Raw genomic sequence first — 20,442 nt, 5'->3', positions numbered from 1 at the left:
CTGAGTGTTAGACAAGAGTCCAGTTTCAGGCGCTGAAAAATGTCCCCTTTCCTGCAATAGACTCAGTGAGGGGCTGAGTGCCCTATGTCTAAAAGAGATGTGGTTATAGAACATAGAGGCACAGAAAGGATTGTACAGTCAGAGGCAATTGGAGGCAGAACTGGCTTTATTTAGAAACAGTGTCTCTAGATTTTTGGTAGGATAGCAATAAAGAGATTTTTTTAAAAGACAGAAAGATTGTTCCCTTTAAGTCTGGTCATACTTTGCCTTTGTGCTTCTGAGTTCTTGGATCTGTCTGTCCCTCAAAAATTTGCGAATACTATAAAAATATGACTTTTTCTTTTGTCCCCTGGAAAAGGCAGAGAGTAGCCCTTGGGGATAATAATGATGCATTTATGCTGCGCTCTCTTGTAGTTAAAATTGTGTCAGCCATCTTGACCCCTGACTGGATTTATGGTGGCTCAGATCTCTGTTGGAGAAATGAGTTTTGGGCAGTAGACAGGAGGAAAAAGGTCTCAGGCTTGGAGCATATTATTTTACCGAAAAAATGGGGAGAAAATTCACTTGAGCCTTTTTTCCTCTTTTTGGCTGTAGAATCTGACTGACCATTCATATTCTATCACCTGGTGTGTACTTTGATCTACAGGGCTCCCTTGCCTGGGGGACTCTATTCTTTTCTTTTTGGAATATAATTGCTTTACAATGTTATGTTAGTTTCTACTATACGACAAAGCGAACCAGCTATATGTATACATACATCCCTTCCCTCTTGAATCTCCCTCCCACTTCCCTCATCGCACCCCTTTAAGTCATCACAGAGAACTGAGCTAACCTTCTTGTGCTATACACAGCAGCTTCCCACTGGCTATCTATTTGACATGTGGTCATATATATGGAGGCTTCTATTCTTATAATAACATGAGCTCCCATGATGTGTTGATCTCCTATGATATGACTAGTCACAGGGTCAGCTCCTTAGAAACCCTCACTCTGTCCTTCCCTCCTACCTTTGCAAGTCACAAGTGTCTCCATTTTATAGGTGAAGAAACCACAGCTTACTGTGGAGACTGAATCACTCTGTCAACAGCAACTGCTTGAAATACCACAGAGACTGGAGACCAGGTCTACACAACACGGCTGCAGAGTGACTCTGAAAGATGGAGCACGTACTGAACCTGAAGCTGGAGGAAAAAAAAAGATGACTAAAACTGATTAAAGATTTAAGGAAACTGCAGTCAAAGCAGAGAGACTGGCTGTTATGTTCTGATCAAGGTGCTGACTTGGGGCAAGGTTTGGTAGAATGAAGATTTTAGTTGTTAAGGCTAAAAAGATCACCATGGAGGGTCCCCAGCAGCATCTTAGTTTAGAGGAAGCTTGCCTCTCTTTTTTGAGCCTTCTAGAGATCATTGCATAAACTTGAATTTGAATTTTCTTGTCTTTCCTTTGTAACCAAGTAAAATTCCATCCAGACTATCCCATGGAGATGGAAGACGATGATGTTTTTAGAAATTCCAGATTAAGAGACAAGAAAGTAACGTTTATTGACATTTACTACACTCAGAGAACTTCATATGCTTAAAAAACATTTTAATTCTTTTGGAGATCAAGATATAGAATCTCCGTGTTCAGCTTCCCTAAAGTCTTATGGCTTTTAAGAGCGAATCCATGAGTCAACCTGACCCTAAGGAAATATCAATCACCCGTCTCAAGGTTCCCCTCTTTTACTGCCTGGATAGTGATCAGATTATGTCAATGGCACTTTGAACTTTTGCAAGTGTCTTTTGCAATTCTGTTCTCAGTAATCAAAAGGTCCCAACTTCACAAGGCAGGGACCCAGGTCTCCATCTGATCAAGGAAACCTAAGTGATGTTGTGGTGTTTAGTGACTAACCGTCTAGGTTAGGCTATGGTTTTGCCAGTAGTCATGTATGGATGTAAGAGTTGGACTCTAAAGAAAACTGAGTGCCAAAGAATTGATGCTTTTGAACTGTGGTATTGGAGAAGACTCTTGAGATTCCCTTGGACTGCAAGGAGATCCAACCAGTCCATCCTAAAGGAAATCGGTCCTGAATATTCATTGGAAGGACTGATGCTTAAGCTGAAACTCCAATCCTTTGGCCATCTGATGTGAAGAGCTGACTCATTTGAAAAGACCCTGATGCTGGGAAAGATTGAGGGCAGTAGGAGAAGGGGACAACAGAGGTTGAGATGGTTGGATGGCATCACCGACTCAATGGACATGGGTTTGGGTGGACTCTGGGAGCTGGTGATGGGCAGGGAGGCCTGGCGTGCTGTGGTTCATGGGGTTGCAAAGAGTTGGACAAGACTGAGTGACTGAACTGAACTGAACAGAACTGAGAGGCCACAAAACTCCTGAGAAATAGAAGGAGAACACAGGTCATTCTATCCCAACAACTTTTAAGTGAACCTCCTCTTTCAACTAAAGATTAAAAAAAGAAGAATTTGAAAACTTCTTTTAGAAGATTGGCTTATAGAAGCCAATCGCTAGACACTTTTTATTCACTTACTACAACAACTGTTCAAGTCAAGCATAGTTATCCTTATTTTACAGATGAGAACTGCGGCTCGGAGAGGTTATCTAATGTTGCCAGAGTCACATAGCAAGTGGCGAGTCTGCTGTTTTCATCCTAGCACACTGTCCCACATGGCTAACATTTTCTAGAGGATCTTTCAGTTGAACATGTTAAAAAAACGTCTTCAGGTCTAACTCATGTAAAAATAGAAAACAACCTAACCTTCTCTTAGCCCTGGATACCGTTCAATACCTGTGCCTTCCTGATCGAGCCTCATCATGGACAAATCTATTTTCCAGCCCTCCCTCCTGAGTCCCCCACCACTGTGTTTCTCCCTCAGCCCCTCTGGCTCTTGCAAGACTTCTAGTGACCACCTCGTTGTTGCCCAACAGCTGGCCTTTTGTGTGTTTCCTTTGCTTCCTTCCAGCCCTTGACACCAGTCCTCTGTTTCTGGAAACTCTCCCCCCTTGGTTTCTGGACCACTCATCTTGTTTTCTCCTCTCTCTCTCCGACTACGCCCTCTTGGTTGGCCTTTAAGTGTCTGGGTCCCCCCAGAGCTCTGTCCTCAGCCTTCTGCTTGTTCTCATTTATCCAACCAGTGGTTGTTACAAGCTTATCAGGTGTCACATCCTGTGCTAGGGGCTGGGGATCAGTGACAAGGCACCAGTGACAAAAGGGTCTGAAACGTGAGAATTTCATCCCCCTCACTGCCCACCCGGCCCCTTCCCTGCCTCCAGCCCTGCTCTGCACCACTCTTGCCATCCCCATATTTCAATGAGCTCTCTTGGGCCTCGGGACTTCTGCAGGGGTGGTTTCCTCAGCTAGCAGTGTCCTCTACATTTGTCCCTGTGTTGGCTTAGCTCTCTCGCATCTGTCAGCGTATGGTTCAGGTGTCATCTCCTCTGAGAAGGCATCTGGAACTCACCAGAGTGGTTCAGGAGCTATCTCTGTGCTCAGGTTCATCACAGAAACCACACACAGAAGAACTGCACCCATCACACTCTTCTGTGCAGTCCCTGATGGTAGCGGCCAGCTCTTGGGCTCCCTCGTATCCTCAGCACAAACACAGTCCTTAGCATGAAGCTCTTTGTAGAGTGAATGAGTCCCACTTGCCATGATTGGTCTTTGGTCCTTTTCAGCATGGATTCCTGTCTCTCTTCTACATGCACGGTTCCCATTAGCTTCTGTTTATTCACCTTGACTGCACATGAAATTCACTCGCAGGTAGGAAATAAAAAGGCAGTCTATTTCAATTGAATTAGATTATCTAGTGGTGAGACCCAGATATCTACATTATTTAAAAACTCCCCAGGTATTTCTGGGGCTCCCCAGGTGGTGCTAGTGGTAAAGAACCTGCCTGCCAATGCAAGAGACTTAAGAGATGCAGGTTCAATCCTTGGGTCAGGAAGATGCCCTGGAGGAGGAAATGGCAACCCATTCCAGTATTCTTGCCTGGAGAATCCCATAGACAGAGGAGGCTGGTGGGCTACAGTCCACGGGGTCACAAAACATCAGACAGGACTGAGTGACTTAGCACGCACATCCAGGTGTGAACAGCAAGTAATCATGAGTCATCTGTCTTGGTCTCAGCACTGAGAACAATGCTTTGCGTAGCGAACATTCAGTTTCTAGAATGATTTCTAGATTTTTAGAATAATTGAGTGGAAGCCTAAAAGCCTGGTGTTTACATATTCAAATTTAAGCCAGCCATATGCTGTCTCCAAGCACCTTCACACAGAAAGCCAATTCTCCCAGAAATTTTGCTTCTGAAGGATTTGGTTCTCAAAAGGTATTATTTAGTCCCTTTTTTAAAAAAAGAAATGAAGTTTTCAAAGCCTAAATCAACTGCTCTTTGTGTAACTTAGTGGTGCACAGGTTTTGTTTAAATCTCCATAAAAACGGTAGTCAACTACGTGAGATTTGGGTGAGAATGGAGTAGATGGAGATCGCTGGCTTTCATTACCTAAGGATTTAGAAGGTTTGTCATGGTTTCTGGTAAATGCTGGCAAAAGTTTGTTTTGCCCTAGGCCCTGTAAAAGCACCGACCTGCTTCCTGTTTGATGTTACTGACTTTTCTTTGGCAAGGGAATAAGGCCTAGTGGAGTCTGTAGGTGCTGGAGTCAGGCAAGAATAAGGCGGGTGGAGTGGGGGGCAGTGTTGATTGCACCTAGCTCTCTTTACTCTGTTTCCTCAGGTCTTATCTGCACCTAGAAGCCCTTTGAAAGCAATTTGAAGTCTCAGTGATTTCCCTTGTGTTCCAAGGGCAGACAGGTGGGGGCTCCCCCCCTCATTTTCCATTGTCATCCCTCCTGCCATCCCACCCCAAGTTCATAGCACAGAGTTCTGATATCTGGGAGCTTAGTCAATGTCACTGGCTGGCTGTCACAGTTCCCACAGGTACCAGACCCTCTGCAGGGGAAGTTCATGACCATCAAAGTGTTGAAGGTTCACAGAAACACTATGAGGGAGGTGATATTAGCCCCATTTTATAGACAGCAACACTGAGGCTCAGAGAAGTTCAATGACAGGGATCAGCTATCGAGTGGCTTGTCATCCCAATCTCCTGACTTCCCACCTAGTGTTCATTCCACTACCAGGAAGGTGACCTACTTGGGCTGGGGCAAGGCAGCAGGGTACAGACCGGCCAGGAGATAGTTCTTCTTGAAATGGACCGATGAGGTGTGATGGGGCAGCCCTGGAGCTGAGACGCTGAGGGTGTGGGTGTCTCTAGATAGGCTGAAGAGGTGGAACATCTTGGAGCTGACTCTCCTGGGTGAAGTGAGAGCAGGCTGCCTGGGCTCTATGGCAGCCTCATTCCAGTTCTGGAAATTTGGCAGAGAAGTCCAAGCCTTCTTCCATCTGTTTGGAGTTTGGGGGGACCTGGGTAAACAGTCCCATAAAACCTACCTGAGCTTTCATTATAATCCCATAAAAGGTTCAGAAACTGTTGGAGGGTGGGAAGAGAAATCAAGCGGCTTCTTGGTGTGGCTGGCTTGTTTACCACCGGCATCTCGTTTATCGGAGCTGCTTTCCATTTGTCAGGCTATAACCACAGCGGCTTTTATGAGTAAGCATTTTTTTTTTAATGAACTTGTTCCAAATGTGTATTTCGTTCTTGGAACTCTGTGCTCTGAAGCAGTTTTGTAATTATTGCCTCTGGTGGAATCGCCAGACTCAATCTGACTTTTATATAAGCAGTTTCACTTGGTCTGCCTCTTCCTCTCTTAGCTTCGAGTAAGGAAGATGAAGGGGTGGAAAATATAATAATCATAACTTTTCTTTTAAAAAAAAGAGTGCTTATTATATGGTAGGTATTGTTCTAGATGTTATGGGTTTTTTTTTCTTTTATTTTATCCTAACATTACTTGGGTCTAAGGTATTTATAGCCCCCATTTTACAGATGAGGAAACTGTGGCTCAGAGACATTGAGCAAATTGTTTAAAGTCACTCAGGTAGTAAGTGGTGGAGACAAGACCTGAACACATGTGTGTCTGACCACACAGCCGGTGCTCCGGACTCTGCTGCCGTGTGGGGTGGGCTGCTTATGCCAGTGTGGAGCTGGCCACAGGAGAAGGACCTTAGGACCCCCGATGCTGTGGAGTCATCAGTCATGTTGGTCCATGTAAAAGATGTTGCAATTCAGTGCCAATGACTCTGCAATTATGGACAATTTTCTGGTCTTTTGCTTTTATAAAGGGAAATAGAAGAATTCTGAGAGCTCCCCACACTTGTTTCAGCCCACAGTAATGCTACCTTCTGATTGGCGTCTGGCTGCACCATTTACCCTGAAGCTCAAAATATGTTCATATCATAGGTTGGCCTCTATCTTGCAACATGGGCTGTTAGATACCATCTTATTCAAAAGCCTGAACCTGCCCAACCAGGCTGAGGCTGTTGTGGGTCCCCTTCTTCTCCATGCTGTGCGCTGCTCCAAGGGGGCAAGGACATGGCGGTCTTCCATCGTCTCCATCTGCTCTTGAGCCATCTCGGCCATGTAAGACCAGCTCTGGCTTTAGCTGCAGCTCAGATTTCTGCCCCTCTTCATTCTTACTCTGGAACTTTGGATCAGTCATTTAACCTCTCTGAGCCTCTCTTTCCTCATCAGTAAAATGGGGATCATAATTAGAGTGTCTACCTTATAGATTTGTTGTGAGGATTAAATGAAATGAGGCGTGTAAAATGATTGGCTCCATGAGTTTGGGCACTGTTTATTCTCTCAACTCCTGTCTACATCCTGAAGTTAAGGATTGGGAACCACTAGCAAACCGCCCTTTGATATCCTGCCTTATTTCAACAAATGTGCATAGAGTACCAGGAGCAAAGCTGTCTCTAGGGCCCTGTTTCTTTTTTAACTTTTAATTTTTTACTGGAGGACAGTTGATTAACAATGCTGTGTTAATTTCAAGTGTACAACAAAGTGACTCAGTTATACATATGCATGTATCTATTCTTTTTCAAATTCTTTTCCTTATTAGGTTGTTACGGAGTATTGAGCAGAGTTCCCTGTGCTATACAGTAGACCCTTGTTGGTTATCTATTTTAAATATAGCAGTGTGTACATGTTAATCCCAAATTCCCTAACTATCCCTGCTTCCCACCCTACTAGGACACTGCTTCTTATTGCAGTTTCACTGTATGGGGTGAAAATGAACAACGAGCAGAGTTTGCTTTGGAAAGAGCCCTTCCATCTCCCATTTATCATCTCTGCCCCCTTGTTGCAAAGGCTGCCTTTTTGCACACCTAGCCCCCTCTCACTGACCCTCGGCTCCCCAAAGCTCCTTACGGGAACACCCAGGCTCCAGGGTCCTCTTGATTAAGACAGAATCAGATCTTTTACAGAACAGGGGAAATTTGCTTGGTTTGACCCAGGAATGGATTTGTTTCTCTCCAATTAGTTGGAAAATCGAACTTGATCTCTGAAGAAGACAGGTTTACAACGTGAGCTGATACATGACTGCCCATGCTTTGTTGTAATGAAAGATGAAATCGCTCCAGTGGGGGCTTGGGTGGACATCAGGCCGGGTTTCTAATGACGGTTCCCTCTGATTTTCAGTGCCTGAGTGAAGCCGGCTGGGATGATCAAAGAGCCCTTCATTGTAGATAAAAGATAATTTGAGGAGTTGGAGAGGAAGAAGGTTGGAGGGCTTCTTTTTTCCTTTGTTTTCCATTCCACCTGCTTTCAGTGGGACTTGATGCTGCTCCTCTAGGTGGGGGAAAAGATCTGTCCTGGAAAATTTTCCACAGATGTCTGTGTAGACTACGCGCCCTCAGGACAGATGGCCGCCAGGCTGGCCTCCACAGTGTGTAAAGGCTGTTTCTCTGCACTAGGCTCCTGAACTTCCCTTTCTCTGTCTCTCTCCAGCTGTTGAATGTCTTCCGTCCCGTCTGTCACGCTCTCCTTACTGCTCCGTCGCTGGCTCGTCTCCTGTTTCCCTTCCTCTCCCTTGGTCCTCCCTCCTCACCCTCTCTGCCACTGCACTGCATTCTCTGCCTTGTTTGCCTCCCTCCTTTCCTTTCATGGTCTTATTTTTGATGCTCCTCTTTACCTTTCTCTCTCTCTCTCCTCTCTGATTCTGATTCATAACATCTTGAAAGAGCGTTTGATAACGCTTGCCTGACCCTGCCTGACATCGGGTGAGTGATTCCCCTCAGGCAGCTTTTGATGTGGTCTGTGTGAGACTGATGAAAGCTGCTCAATTTGCTCTTCAAAGCTCTGTTTATGGAAAGCCCGGATGCATCTCCTCGGGATGTCACTCTTTTTCTTTCCAGAAACAAGGCCAAAGGATCGATCGGAGGAACCCATGCTACTTCCCATGTGATCATCACCCTCACAGAAGCCTTAATGCTCACAAGAGATGGAACACATTGCATAATCCACCTTTTTATTTTTTCTTTAGCTGTTGTTATTCTCAGAGTCCTCATGTCTGAGATTTTTACCCACAAAGGAGATTTTTTGAGCAACCTTTAATTTGAATATAACTCTCAGCCCAGAAAAGAACTTAGGTTTGGACACTGAATAATAAAAATAGAAGAAAAATGTCATCTGTAACTACCAGAATCTAAGGATATTAGGTATCCTAAAATGAGAGGAGCCATAATCAAAAGAATTGTCTGCAGCTTCTGGTTCTAAAAAGAGCAGTGGGTCAAGTTCTTTCTAGCACTAATCACACTGGATCCCAAAGGCATATGAGAAGAGGTGTATTTTTCATCTGGTCCAGGTTTTCTGAAACATTATTTCTGTTTTTCATCCTAAGACGAGGATTCTTGCACCTGCACCAGAAGGGTTACATGTTCAGCTGCTTGAAGAAAGAGGAACGGGCGAATAATCAGGAGGAGACCTTTCTAGCTCTTAGATGCTCCGATTCTGAGAATCTAATACTTTAGGTATGATAAATATAGTGTATTGAAAAGATTACTGAGTTTTGTGGGAAATTACTTAAGTTTAAATGCAGATTTGGACAATTATTTGTTGAATGATCATCAATAAATTTTTAATTTTTTCCAGTTTTTAAAAACGGTTTTGCTGAGGAATAATTTACATACCATTAAAGTCAGCCATTTTAAGGGTACGGTTCAGTGAGTTTTAGTAAATGCATAGAGTTGTGCCACCACTGCCACAATGCAGCTTAATAACATGCTTTATAAATCTCTTAACCTCTCTCCATTTTCCCCTTCATCTTATTAATAAACTTGAGCTCATGTGGTGGATTGATTACAAAAATGACCACAATCCTAGTCCTTCCATGCATTGCAACATGACTTTGTTGTTCCTTCCATTGAAAGATGGGATTGATTTCCCCAGCCCTTGAAAGTGGTCTTGTGACTTACTTTAACCAATAAAGTGTGGTCACTGTGAAGATGAAATTGTTGTAAGCTGAAACCTCAAAGGAACTTGCATGCTTCTGCATGCTCTTCTGCAACTCTGCTATCTCCACTCCAAGGATAAGATTGGGCTGGCTTGCTGGAAAATGAGGAGGCATGTGGGGAGAGGTCCCAATCATCCTTGCCACCCCAACTGAAGCCAGCTTAGATCAGCTTCCCCAGCTGCCCTCCAACTGATCACAGGTGCATCAACTTGCTTCACCAAGACTGACCCAACACAGCCTGGATCAGCGAAACTGTGAGCCACCCTGGAGACCGACAAGATACAGCAGAAGGGGACTGTTTGAAGCTACTAAACTTTTGGGTGTGTGATGTGCATGTGTCTGTCCAACTCTTTGCGACCCTGTGGCCTGTAGCCCGCCAGGCTCCTCTGTTCATAGAGCTGTAGCCCACCAGATTCCTCTGTCCATAGGGTTCTCCAGACAAGAATACTGGGATGGGTTGCCATGCCCTCCTCCAGGGGATCTTCCTGACCCAGGGATTGAATCCACATGTCCCATGTCTCCTGCATTGACAGGCAGGTTCTTTACCACCAGGGCCACCTGGGAAGCCCAAAGAGGATCTTGGTTTGTGTGGTTTAGTTGCTCAATCATGTCAGATTCTTTGTGACCCCATGGACTGTAGCCTGCCAGGCTCCTCTGTCCATGGGATTATCCAGGCAAGAACACTGGAGTAGGTTGCCATGCCCTCCACCAGGGAGTCTTCCTGACCCAGGGATTGAACCCAAGTCTCCTGCCTGGGAGGTGGATTCTTTATCATTGAGCCCCCAGGGACAGAGCTCCTGAAACCCTTGAAATTTCTCAAGTGTGGGCAGCTCCAAGGGAGTCTTTTGTTATGTTAATGAAGTGACCTGTGGGAAACACCTAAGGATGGGAGCTGGTTGACAGTAAAACCAGGCACGTAATTAGAAGGCTGGAACTTTCAGTCCCACCCCCCTGACCTCTGGGGAGGAATGAAGGGCTGGAGGTTGAATCAGTCTGGACCAATGGCCAATTGTTTAATCAATCATGCCTATGTAATGAAGCCTCCATAAAACCCCAAAAGGACAGGGTTCAGAGAACTTCCAGCTGGTGAACACTTAGATATGTGGGGAGAGTGGCGTGCCTGGAGAAGGCACAGAAGTTCTGTGCCCTTTCTTTATGCCTTGCCCTTTGCATCTCTTCCATCTGACTGTGCTTGAGTTATATCCTTTTGTAATAAACCGGTGATCTAGTCAGCAAAATGTTTCTCTGAGTTCTTTGAGCAGCTCTAGCATTGAACCCAAGTAGGGGATTGTGGGAACCTCTGATTTATAGCCAGGCAGTCAGAAGCCCAGGTAACAACCTGGGCTTGTGATTGACGTCTGACATGGGGACAGTTGTGTGGGGCTGAGTCCTCAATCTGCAGATCTGACGCTGTCTCCAGGTAGAGAGTGACAGGAGTGAGCTGAATTGTAGGACCTCCAGCTGGTGTTGCAGAATTGCTTGGTTGGTTTGGGAAATCCCTCTGCAGACTGAAACAGGAGTCAGAATTGTTAGATTGGTTTGTAAAACATCATGACTGTGGCAAGAAATCGCTGATGGGTGGTCACGAAAATCAATTTTTAAAAAGCTGTGAAAACATCTAGCCCTCTGCCTATTGCATAGTAAGTTCTCACTAAATTAAAAAAATAGATTCAATTTAACAAACATTTATAGAGGTCCTTGTATGTGAAAAGCAGTTTGAGGTTATGAGACATGTGGAATTGAAAAGAGACATGATATAAACTCTTTGGGAGTCAGTTCCAGTGGGAAAAACAGATGCTTACCCAAACAGTTATAGTATAGGACAGCCTGTCCCTTTATTATAACATTTACGTCTAAGAGATTCCTCCATTGTCTGCGAATAACCATGTTGTTCTTTTCTTGGTATTTCACTTTGTTCAAAAATGTGTTCAAAGGACATGATGTGTTGAAAAATCCCCAATCAGCACATTGATCAAAATTAAGTTTTATTGGTATGTCCAGGACAGTGTCTGCATTTACAGGAAATGGCCCATATGGAAGCTTGGCTGCGTGAAATGCCTCACGTAGCTAAGGAAACAGAAAAGCAGACATGAAATCAAAAGCAAAGGCGGGAGGAGAATGGAAAGGGAGAGAGGGGTGGGTAGGAAAGTCTTAATTTTGAAAGTAACCAGGAGCTTTCATTCTAAGGATGCCTAAAGAGAACTCTGCCTTGGCTGATTGCTTTTGCTTACCTCCAAAATAGTCTAGAGGTTTGGGAGGCTGGGATTGGGGTGGGGAGGAGAGGAGGGAGGACTGGTTCTTGCAGACAGGCTCTTTGGAATCCAGGATTCTTGGGGTTGGAGGGGCTCAAGCAGTTTCTCTGAATCCATACTCTCCAGGGAGCAGGCCATCTGGGTAGTCTGACCTCGAGAAGGGCAGTGTACAGACAGCCCTGGCTTGGGAGCCAGGGGCCCTGGTTCTGGTTTTAACTCTGACGCTGAAGAACCCTTGCTGTGGGATCCTAGAAAGTTCCTCTCCCTTCCTGGGGGTTGACCTAAGTGGTTTCTAAGGTCCCTTCTAGTTCAAAGAGTCTATGACTTCAGGTCTAATTGAGCCACTAAGTTGAAGGCGGAGATTGAAATCAGAGCAAACCAAGACAGACAGAAAGGCCTTCTGACAACATGCGTGGGCCCCTGGAAGGTGGAGCTGTTCAGAAAACCAAAGCAGGGGTGACTCCTTCGGATCTGGGAACTCTCATCTGCACTGACTCCATTGAGTTCAGACAAGCCTGTCCTCAAGGGCTCCAGAGGCCCGGGGTGCTCCCCAGCCTGGGGCCTGACCACTGGGTGCTCCCCAGCCTGTGGCCTGACCACTGGGTACTCCCTAGCCTGGGGCCTGACCGCTGGGTGAGCTCCCAGACTCTGGTCTGGGTCCATTCAGTGGCTGCCTCTCTTTCCTCTTAGAGCGTGGGTATCACAGGGGTTTCTTAAAATGCACATGCGCTCTAATAAGGGGCTGTTTAAACAGGGGTAAATATTCCTAGCAGTCTGGTGGGAGGGGTAGGGGTGAGGTGTTCCTTTGTCCAAGCAGTGGAACTAGAGGAAACTCAAAGTATGAAGAGCTTTTTGCCACAGGTAACTCCCAGAAGCTGGGATGAAGCAGACACTTTCAATGCTGGTTAGGGTCTCTTTTAGGATGATGACTATCAACCGTCTCAGGGATAACTGGGCAACTTCTGGGATGCCTTTGGTCAGACCCAGTCCTTGTCACCTCCTTCTAAAGCACCCCTAGGAGGTGGGAAGGGAAAGAAGCTGCAGAAGCCCCCACCCAGACCAGCATCATTGGGAAGTGATCTCTCTCTCTTTCAGTGAAGAACTGATTTCTGACTTGAAGCTTCCGCATTGGGTTCACTGCAGGACTGACGTCCCACTGTGAAGTCATTTGTCTTCCCACTGTGGGTGACCTCTCACATGCTGGAAGCTCCACTCTTACCTGAGAGGCCATGAGAGAGGGGCCATGGAATGGGAGGCTGGGGACCACCAGGTGTGAGGGCCCCAGGGCCACTGCAAGGCTGGACCACCCAAAGCTAAGCCCAGGGATCACCTGTGAAGAGTGATTGCATTCACTCCCTTTTACCTTAAAAAATAAAACAATGCAAACAGCATCATTCAGGTCACTGTCCTTTTTGTAGAGTGTCATTTTTGAGTTTGCTCCCTCCTCTGTCTTTTTTTCTAAAACTCTTCATTCTCACCTCTAGGATCATTGGGTCGCTGAGGCCCTGCTATTCACTATAGACTGCCCAGACTTAGTGGCCTAAAATCACCATTCCATTCTGCTCTTGGATTCTGTGGGCCAGCGGTTCACCCAGGGTGGGGCAGGGATGACTTATCTCTGCTCCACAACGTCTGGAGCCTCAGCTGGGAAGACTCAAAGGCTGGGGGTGATTCAAGGGCTTTGGGATGTGATGGTTAGGAGGTTCATCCATTCACGAGACTGGCATGGGGTACTGGTGGTGGGCTGAGATCTCAGATTGGCTGTCAGACTGGACACACACACACACACACACACACACACACACACACACACACACACACACGGCCGCTCCACATTCTTGAGCTTCCTCACAGTATGGCAGCCCCAGGGCAGCCTCACAGTGGCTCAGGGTTCAGGGCTCAGAGTGCATGTATTCCAGCAAACAAGGCGGAAATTATAAGGCCTTTTCCACCTAGCTGCAGAAGTCTTGGAGCATCATTTCTGCCCCATTCAATTGACTTCCAGCAAGTCAGAAGCCGACTCAGATTCAGGTGGAGAGGCTATCAACCTATCTCTCCCAGGGAAGACTGTATTTTCAGACTGATTTTAAAACCTCCACAGTAGCCCACGTTGTGAAATTCAATAGACTCCACCACCCCTCTGTCATTTTCCCTAGAAAACGCTCCCTCCTCTTTACCTCTGGGATCCTAGGACACTTTAGAGGTTACCATAGGGAAGTGATTCTAGTGCTTCTTGGTTCTCTGAACATGGCTGAATTTCAAAATGGCAGCAATGCTGGGGGAAATCCTCCTTCCTTTTGCTCTTTGCCTGGTCTTGGCCCTCCTCGGGTTCAGCTTGGGTGTCCAGCCTGTGGGATCCTAGAAGTGGTTTGGTGCCCTTCTGTGGGTCCTTGCAGGATGAGTTGGGTGAACTGGTTCACGTCCAGGTCAGTTCAGGTCTCTTCATCGGCAATACCTCCATTGTAAGTCCTGGCCTCATCAACTTTCTGATTGAAGTGGTTTCTCCTCTTGGGTGGTTTTGGGGAAAAGGCCCTCAAGAATGTTCTAGAAGGCATTGGTCTGCAGTGCCTAGCACGGAGTCTGGCACAGGCACTTGCTTAATAAATGACTATTGAACAGATTAACCCTGGCTTGCATGGGCTCTAGATGACTCACAGGGCCTGATTCAGCCTGATTCACCAGAGGATTTGGGGGGATTTGACTAGTGGAGAGGGCTTCAAGTTCCAAAAGGGAGGTAGTGTGTGTGTGTGTCTGTTCATGTCTGTGTGCATTTTGGGGGAACTAAGGGCAGATGGGGATGGTCCTCATTGCATAGTATTGTGGGCCAGGCCTACAGCACTTGCTGCCATGGTGATCACCGGGCTTCCACTAAACTGGAACTGCTTCTCTCCATTATTTGGAAACTTTTCTGGAAACTTTGAACAAGCCCTCCAAGTGTCAGGCTACTTGCCAAGTCTTCAGCAGCTCAGACCACTGCTGCTTCCTCTTTTCATCCCTAAAGTATGCGGATACATCACCAGAAACTCTCTGGGTAAGCCTGACCTCACCACTGGGAGGACCTATTTATGATAGAGTTGAGGGTTTGTAGGGGGGTGGGGGGGTGTGTTCCTAGGCTTATAGGGCTCTGTGTCAATGGAAAAGATGATAAAGGTATCTAGGCTAATCAAACAATCCAACTATTTCTCATTTAAGATAAAGCAAAAAAAAAAAAAAAAGCTTCCTTGTAGGGAGGGAGCAAATGGGTGGGACCACATGTCCATGGAGATAGGGGCTGCGGACTGACCATGGAACTCTTCATTCCTGCTTTTTCTTTTTCCTTTTCATCATCCCCTAAGGAGACCCATGGCCTATGTGCTTTAATTCTCCATGCCTATGTGGCAGCACTGTGGTAGGCCTTTACATGGGTTACTTTCAAATCTGAACAACATCTCAGTGAGCAATGGATTGTTATCTGCAATCTACAAATGAAAAATTACAGGCCTAGAGAAGTAAATTAAATTGTCCAGAACATACTACTAATAAGTGGATAAATCAGATAATTTATTCATTCAGCAGACAAACTAGATTATGCATTAAGCTATGGAGAGAAAAAAAAGAATAAGTTGAGTGGGTTCTAGTTGATAAGAAATTCATAGTCTAGAAGAGGAAAACAGCAATTACACAGCAATATGGTAGGTACAATGCTAAAGCTATAACAGGGCTTTGGGCTAAGCCCCAAGGGGGCATCTATTGCAGCTTGGGAGGATCAGGGAAGACTTCCTGGAGGAGGTGATGTTTGAGCTGAGAGTTTGGATAAGCAGAAGTTAGAAGAAATGCTGAAGGGTGGGGCATTTCAGAAAGAGGAGGCAGCACAACCAAGGCATGGAATTAAGAAACAGCAAGGTATGTGGAACTTCGAGCAGTTTGGTGTTGCCCTGGAGTTGGTCTGACTAGGGTTTATCTGACTTCAAAATGCAAATACTCTTCTCACTGTGCTTGATTTCCTCAAATAGCTGATTTTGGAGGGTGTGGCATGTGTGCCACTTTATGGGGCCTGGGACACTCAGTTTTCACTCTTTACAAGGCCCTTATGGAATTAACAGAAGGTAGGAGGATTTTACTAGAATTTCTAGGTTGTAACTTCTCAGGAAGGCTTACAGGGGATCAAGAGGGAGAGGGAGTCGGGCCGAAAAGGGCCAGTTGACTAACTGAGGGACCGTCGATCCACCCCCCACCCTCCCCTCCGTGCTCCATGACTGCCCCGCGGCGTTTTGGAAGAAGTAGGCCAGAGATCGCTGGGGAACATTGGCTGCGGGGTTCACTGCCGCAAAGCACGCTGCGGTGAGTCAGAGAGAGGCAGCAAGTACACACACCAACACGTCTAGCTGGCAGCGAGAAGGTATGAGCTCAGTGAGACCGGGCTGAAGGCGGGTGTGGTCTAACTGTGCCAGCAGTTTGGCTGGTTCTTTCTTTTGTTGGTGGCCTGGTGGGGGTGGGATTGGGGGGGGGGCCTGGGGAGATGTATGATACACGTGTCTATGTTTCCACTTACTAAATAGAGGCGGCCCCCCAAATCGCCATCACCTTTTGACTTTCTGCTCTTTCCTTTCACAGGTCTTTTCATGGGGCCGCTTGAGAAGATCTGTACGTACTCCTGGGGTCTTTTGGGAAATATCTTATTCTACAGCCCAGGTCTATCACAAATAGGTGGATTTTCTGTCCTGCTATGACGAATGCTACAGGAAGGTAACTGTGACCAGATAATTTCAGGGGCTTTTACTAGAAGTCCTTTCTCATATGAGTCCTGGGATCAGAGCTGGAGGAGCTGGAAATACCCTTTGTTCTTTCACAGGTCAGGAAACTGAATTGAGGATTAGGAAGTGACTTGCCCAAGGTAAGCCTCAAATCTGACATAGAACCAGGAAAAGTCTAGACTCCTGATTCTAAACTTGGTTCTGGCCCTATGCTGGTCTTCTGCCCGTTGTCATAAGGCCTGAAATACTGTTTAGTTATCTTTCAAATGAGCACTGCTGTTTACCTTTTCTTTGCTAAAAAATAAAAGCCATTTTAAGGACCATATGTTATTTATAGGTTCAGTGCCCACCACGTGGTCTAATGCAGTAATAATGTCCCTAGAACATTTCTACCCTTGAATGTGCATACAGAGGCCCCACTGGGAACTGAGATTTGATGGTACCTTTTGATTTAAATGGGACCTCATGTGTAACAGGGCTTCCTGTCCATTATCTTGCCTGGGCCCTGTTCAAATCCAGCTATATTTTCTGGGTTATTTTTGCATTCATAATTCTTGACAAGAAAATCCTCCCATTTAATCTTTGCTTTATTTCTTTGTTTCAGGAGATTATCTAGTGTGTTTAATAGAGCAACAAGTCACGTCCCGCGGCTCCAGGCCTGCAATTCCCCAGCATACCAATCTCAACCACAAGACTTTCCCTCCGACCTCACCCAAGTCAAGAGTGGAGGTGGGGCTGCTCTCTGCCCCCTGGGGAGGAGGGATCTATGACCAAGTGGGTAATGTTCTTTCTTGATTTCTCCAGGTTTCCCCAGAGAGGTAGCATTCCTGGATGATGGGGTACAGAGATCTCTGAGATTAGCTTGCAGTGAAGCAATGCAAACTTAAACTTAGGGTAGAATTATCCACCCCAGAGTTGTTGGAATATTGGTGAACTATCACTTCTTGCTATTTCATTGACTCATCTGGGATAGGAGAGACATCTCTTGGGGCTGATTTAGGTCAGTAGGTCCAACCTTTTTTAGTATAGAGAGCATATTTTAATCTGAAAAGATCTATAGAACTGCAGATAAAGATACATTTTAAGAATGCATTGATAGAACAAATACTTAATAACAGAACCTATCACCTTTAAGGGAGCTTGAATGCTATTAATCACCAAGATAATTTTTGTGCATGCATGCTAAGTCACTTCACTCAAGTCCAACTCTTTGTGACCCTATGCATTGTAACCCACCAGGCTCCTCTGTCCATGGGATTTTTCAGGTAAGAATACTGGAGTGGGTTGCCATGCCCTCCTCCAGGGGATCTTCTTGATCCCGGGACTGAACCCAATTTTCTTAGGTCTCCTGCACTGGCAGGCAGGTTCTTTAACACTAGTGCCATCTATATATGGTCCCAAATTTGAGTTATTGCTTTCTTTGTGTGTTTCTGTAACTCTCTGTCTTCACCACTGGCCTGGACATGCCAAAGGCCATCGTTGACTTGCCCCTTGTTCACTGCCTACTGTATACTCAGCACCTACCACGGTTCTTGACACAAAGTATGCACGTTATGTGTGTTTGTGGAATGAATAAATGAATACAGTGGAAGTATCAGCATAGTTTGACTAAATAGTATGAGTCATGTACAACTATAGGTGCTGATTCACACAAAGATGGTGCCCCCATGGGTCCTAGGGCTCACAGATTGGAAATCATGGATTTAAATTTCTATCCTTGGGTCCAGTATGCTCTCCATTTCCCCCTGGGGGAGCTTAGTGTTCAGTAGGCCACAACTATTGGTCTGTGGCTTTAGAGACACATGATAACTAAAAATGGGAGCAATTGACATTCCAAAGGCCACATGAAAAGTCCATGAAGAGGACGGAACGCAGAGCTTAAACAAGGCTGGGACTTCCCAACACCCACGGAATCAGGGAGGTTGATGACGGCTTCCTTCAAGAGTCAGCTTCTAACATTTGTAGGAACAAAAAGTAAGCTAATCTCTGGGAACCTCTAGGCTGTGTAGTTGTTATTTCAACCCCAAACAGGCTTGCAAAGGTACCTTGCCTGTTTCCTCTGTCAACCTATTTGTGTGGAGCGTTGATCCCTGAAATGACACACAGTAAATGCTCTTTGTCTTGTAAGACTTTGGCTGGGAGTGGAGATGAGTATAGGAATTAAAAGAAAGAATGATTGATTTAAAAGATGGGAATGTGTCCCTGCTGCATGCAGGGTGTGTATTAATATTTAAATGCTGATGTCTTTCTTCTCTATCAAGACAACAGGGCTTCTTCTCTGGATTGTCCCCATTCCTTCCTCACCAAACAAAGAAAGGGAGGTATTCCAGGTGTGAACACATCAGGGAGGTTTCCTGCTTAAGATTCAGAGATTCATAGCCCTGAGGAAATGAGGAAAAGAGAGGAGGGGAAAGAGCAAGAGAGATGAAAAATAGAATCTTCGCCACCTGCTATTTAGTGATTAGCTCCCAGATAAGGAAGGCAGCGACGCATTCCAGGAGCTCAGGACTTGCCCAGACGGAACTCAGAATAAAGGAGGGCTTGGTGAAAAGTAAAGCCAGAGAGAGGGGTGGTGGTGGGGGGCACTGAAAACACCATCCATCAATTTGTTTCAAAGCCCCTCCGTGTCACGCGGCTCTTACAAATTTAAGGTCCTCGCTTTCTCCTCTTTCCTGGTTTCCCCCGCCTCACCTGCTTTGGTTTATGTAAGGAGTCGTGTAAAGCTCTTTCACAAACTATTGGTGTGACCGGGGCAAATCACTTACTTACCTTCTTAGATAGAAGCCTAGTGGCTGCTATCTCTTGAGAGTTTCAATAGCTTCTTCCAAAGCATAGGAAAAGAAATCAACAATCACAACCAAACAACCGAATCCCAAATCCCCTACTGCTGGGCAGGGGAAGCCCTGGTGAGCTGGTGGGTGAACAGCCTCTGCTCTTTGCCTTAGTTCCAAGCACACCAGGCTGTTGGATTAAACCACAGTGAAAAGCAAGCTCTTATTTATTCCCTGACAGGGGAGCAGCCTGCTGCATTGTGAGGTTTTTCCTTTCTCAGGAGAGGATGTTGAAAATAACATGTGCAAAGCCTACCTCTCTTTCCATCGCACCTGTAGCCGCAAACATGACCCGGGTCTGAGCAGAGGGGGCAGGATGCTCTGTACTCGTCTGGGTTGTGTGGTCTCTTCTCTCATTAGCCTTTGCCATTCCTTTTGTTCTTATGACCGAGAGTGTCTTGTCCTTGACAACGGCCATGTGTTCAATTTCTCCAACATGGTGAGGTGAGGTCAGCACACTGACTTTCAACCTCTGGAGCAGGTAAGAGCCATCGAGCCTTGACAGATGCAAGATCAAGTTACTAATTCAGCCTGATTTTCATTTTGCACTGCTCCCGTAGAAAATAAGTGTGGAGGCATGGATAATTATGCTTTGGGAGAAAATAAATACTCTGGTGATTAAAAACTGGAAATCACTAGCTTTGAAATTTCTCCAAAAATATAGCCCCAGATGTCATGCAAGCTCCCATTCAAACATAGGCTGTAAAAATCCAACTGTAGACATCGCCTTGTAAAGTGTTCACAGATGCATGAGCAGAAGAAATTCTCACAGCTCAGAAAAGCAAGACTTCTGCTTTTTTTCCTTTCTTTCTGTCTTTTTTTTTCCCCCTCCAGGGGTGATGGAGGGGTTGTGCATCAAACTGTTCATTTCAATATGTAATTTGCCTCAAAGAATTTCTGACTTAATTTATTTTCTCACCAACCTAAATCCAATTCAAAAAACATTTATTGAAACCCGAACAATCTCCTTTCGGTTGACGAGTGCTAATAGGTGCAATGTTACTCCTTGTCAACTTATAAGAGCACACACTGAGCTTGGAACTAAACAGGAAAACAGAAATTAAACTGGAATTTGAATTTGTTTCCCTCTGAATTCTCCACCGTATTTGGACATGTACAGAGCTTAATGGGAATTGTGTATTCTCATGCACAATTGTGACACTGTGGGCATTTCCTTATTTAAAAAAAGTTATTTCTTTTTTTTTTTGAAATTTGGAATATGTTTAC

General features: G+C 45.6%; 1 long non-coding RNA gene across 1 annotated transcript in view; it reads left to right on the top strand.

The window, feature by feature from the left end:
• LOC122452482 overlaps nt 1–20,442 on the top strand; it is a 58,850-nt gene that overhangs the window by 24,911 nt on the left and 13,497 nt on the right. Inside the window, exons 3-5 of the long non-coding RNA XR_006272713.1 lie at nt 16,245–16,376; nt 16,483–16,524; nt 16,989–17,113. This is a non-coding gene — a long non-coding RNA (uncharacterized LOC122452482). The remainder of the gene's footprint in view (nt 1–16,244; nt 16,377–16,482; nt 16,525–16,988; nt 17,114–20,442) is intronic.

This window comes from Cervus canadensis, chromosome 13 (assembly GCF_019320065.1).
Source record: "Cervus canadensis isolate Bull #8, Minnesota chromosome 13, ASM1932006v1, whole genome shotgun sequence".
In the NCBI taxonomy this organism is placed as follows: Eukaryota; Metazoa; Chordata; class Mammalia; order Artiodactyla; family Cervidae; genus Cervus; species Cervus canadensis.
The sequence above is the reverse complement of the archived record's forward strand: the minus strand, read 5'-3'. Positions and strand labels throughout refer to the sequence as shown.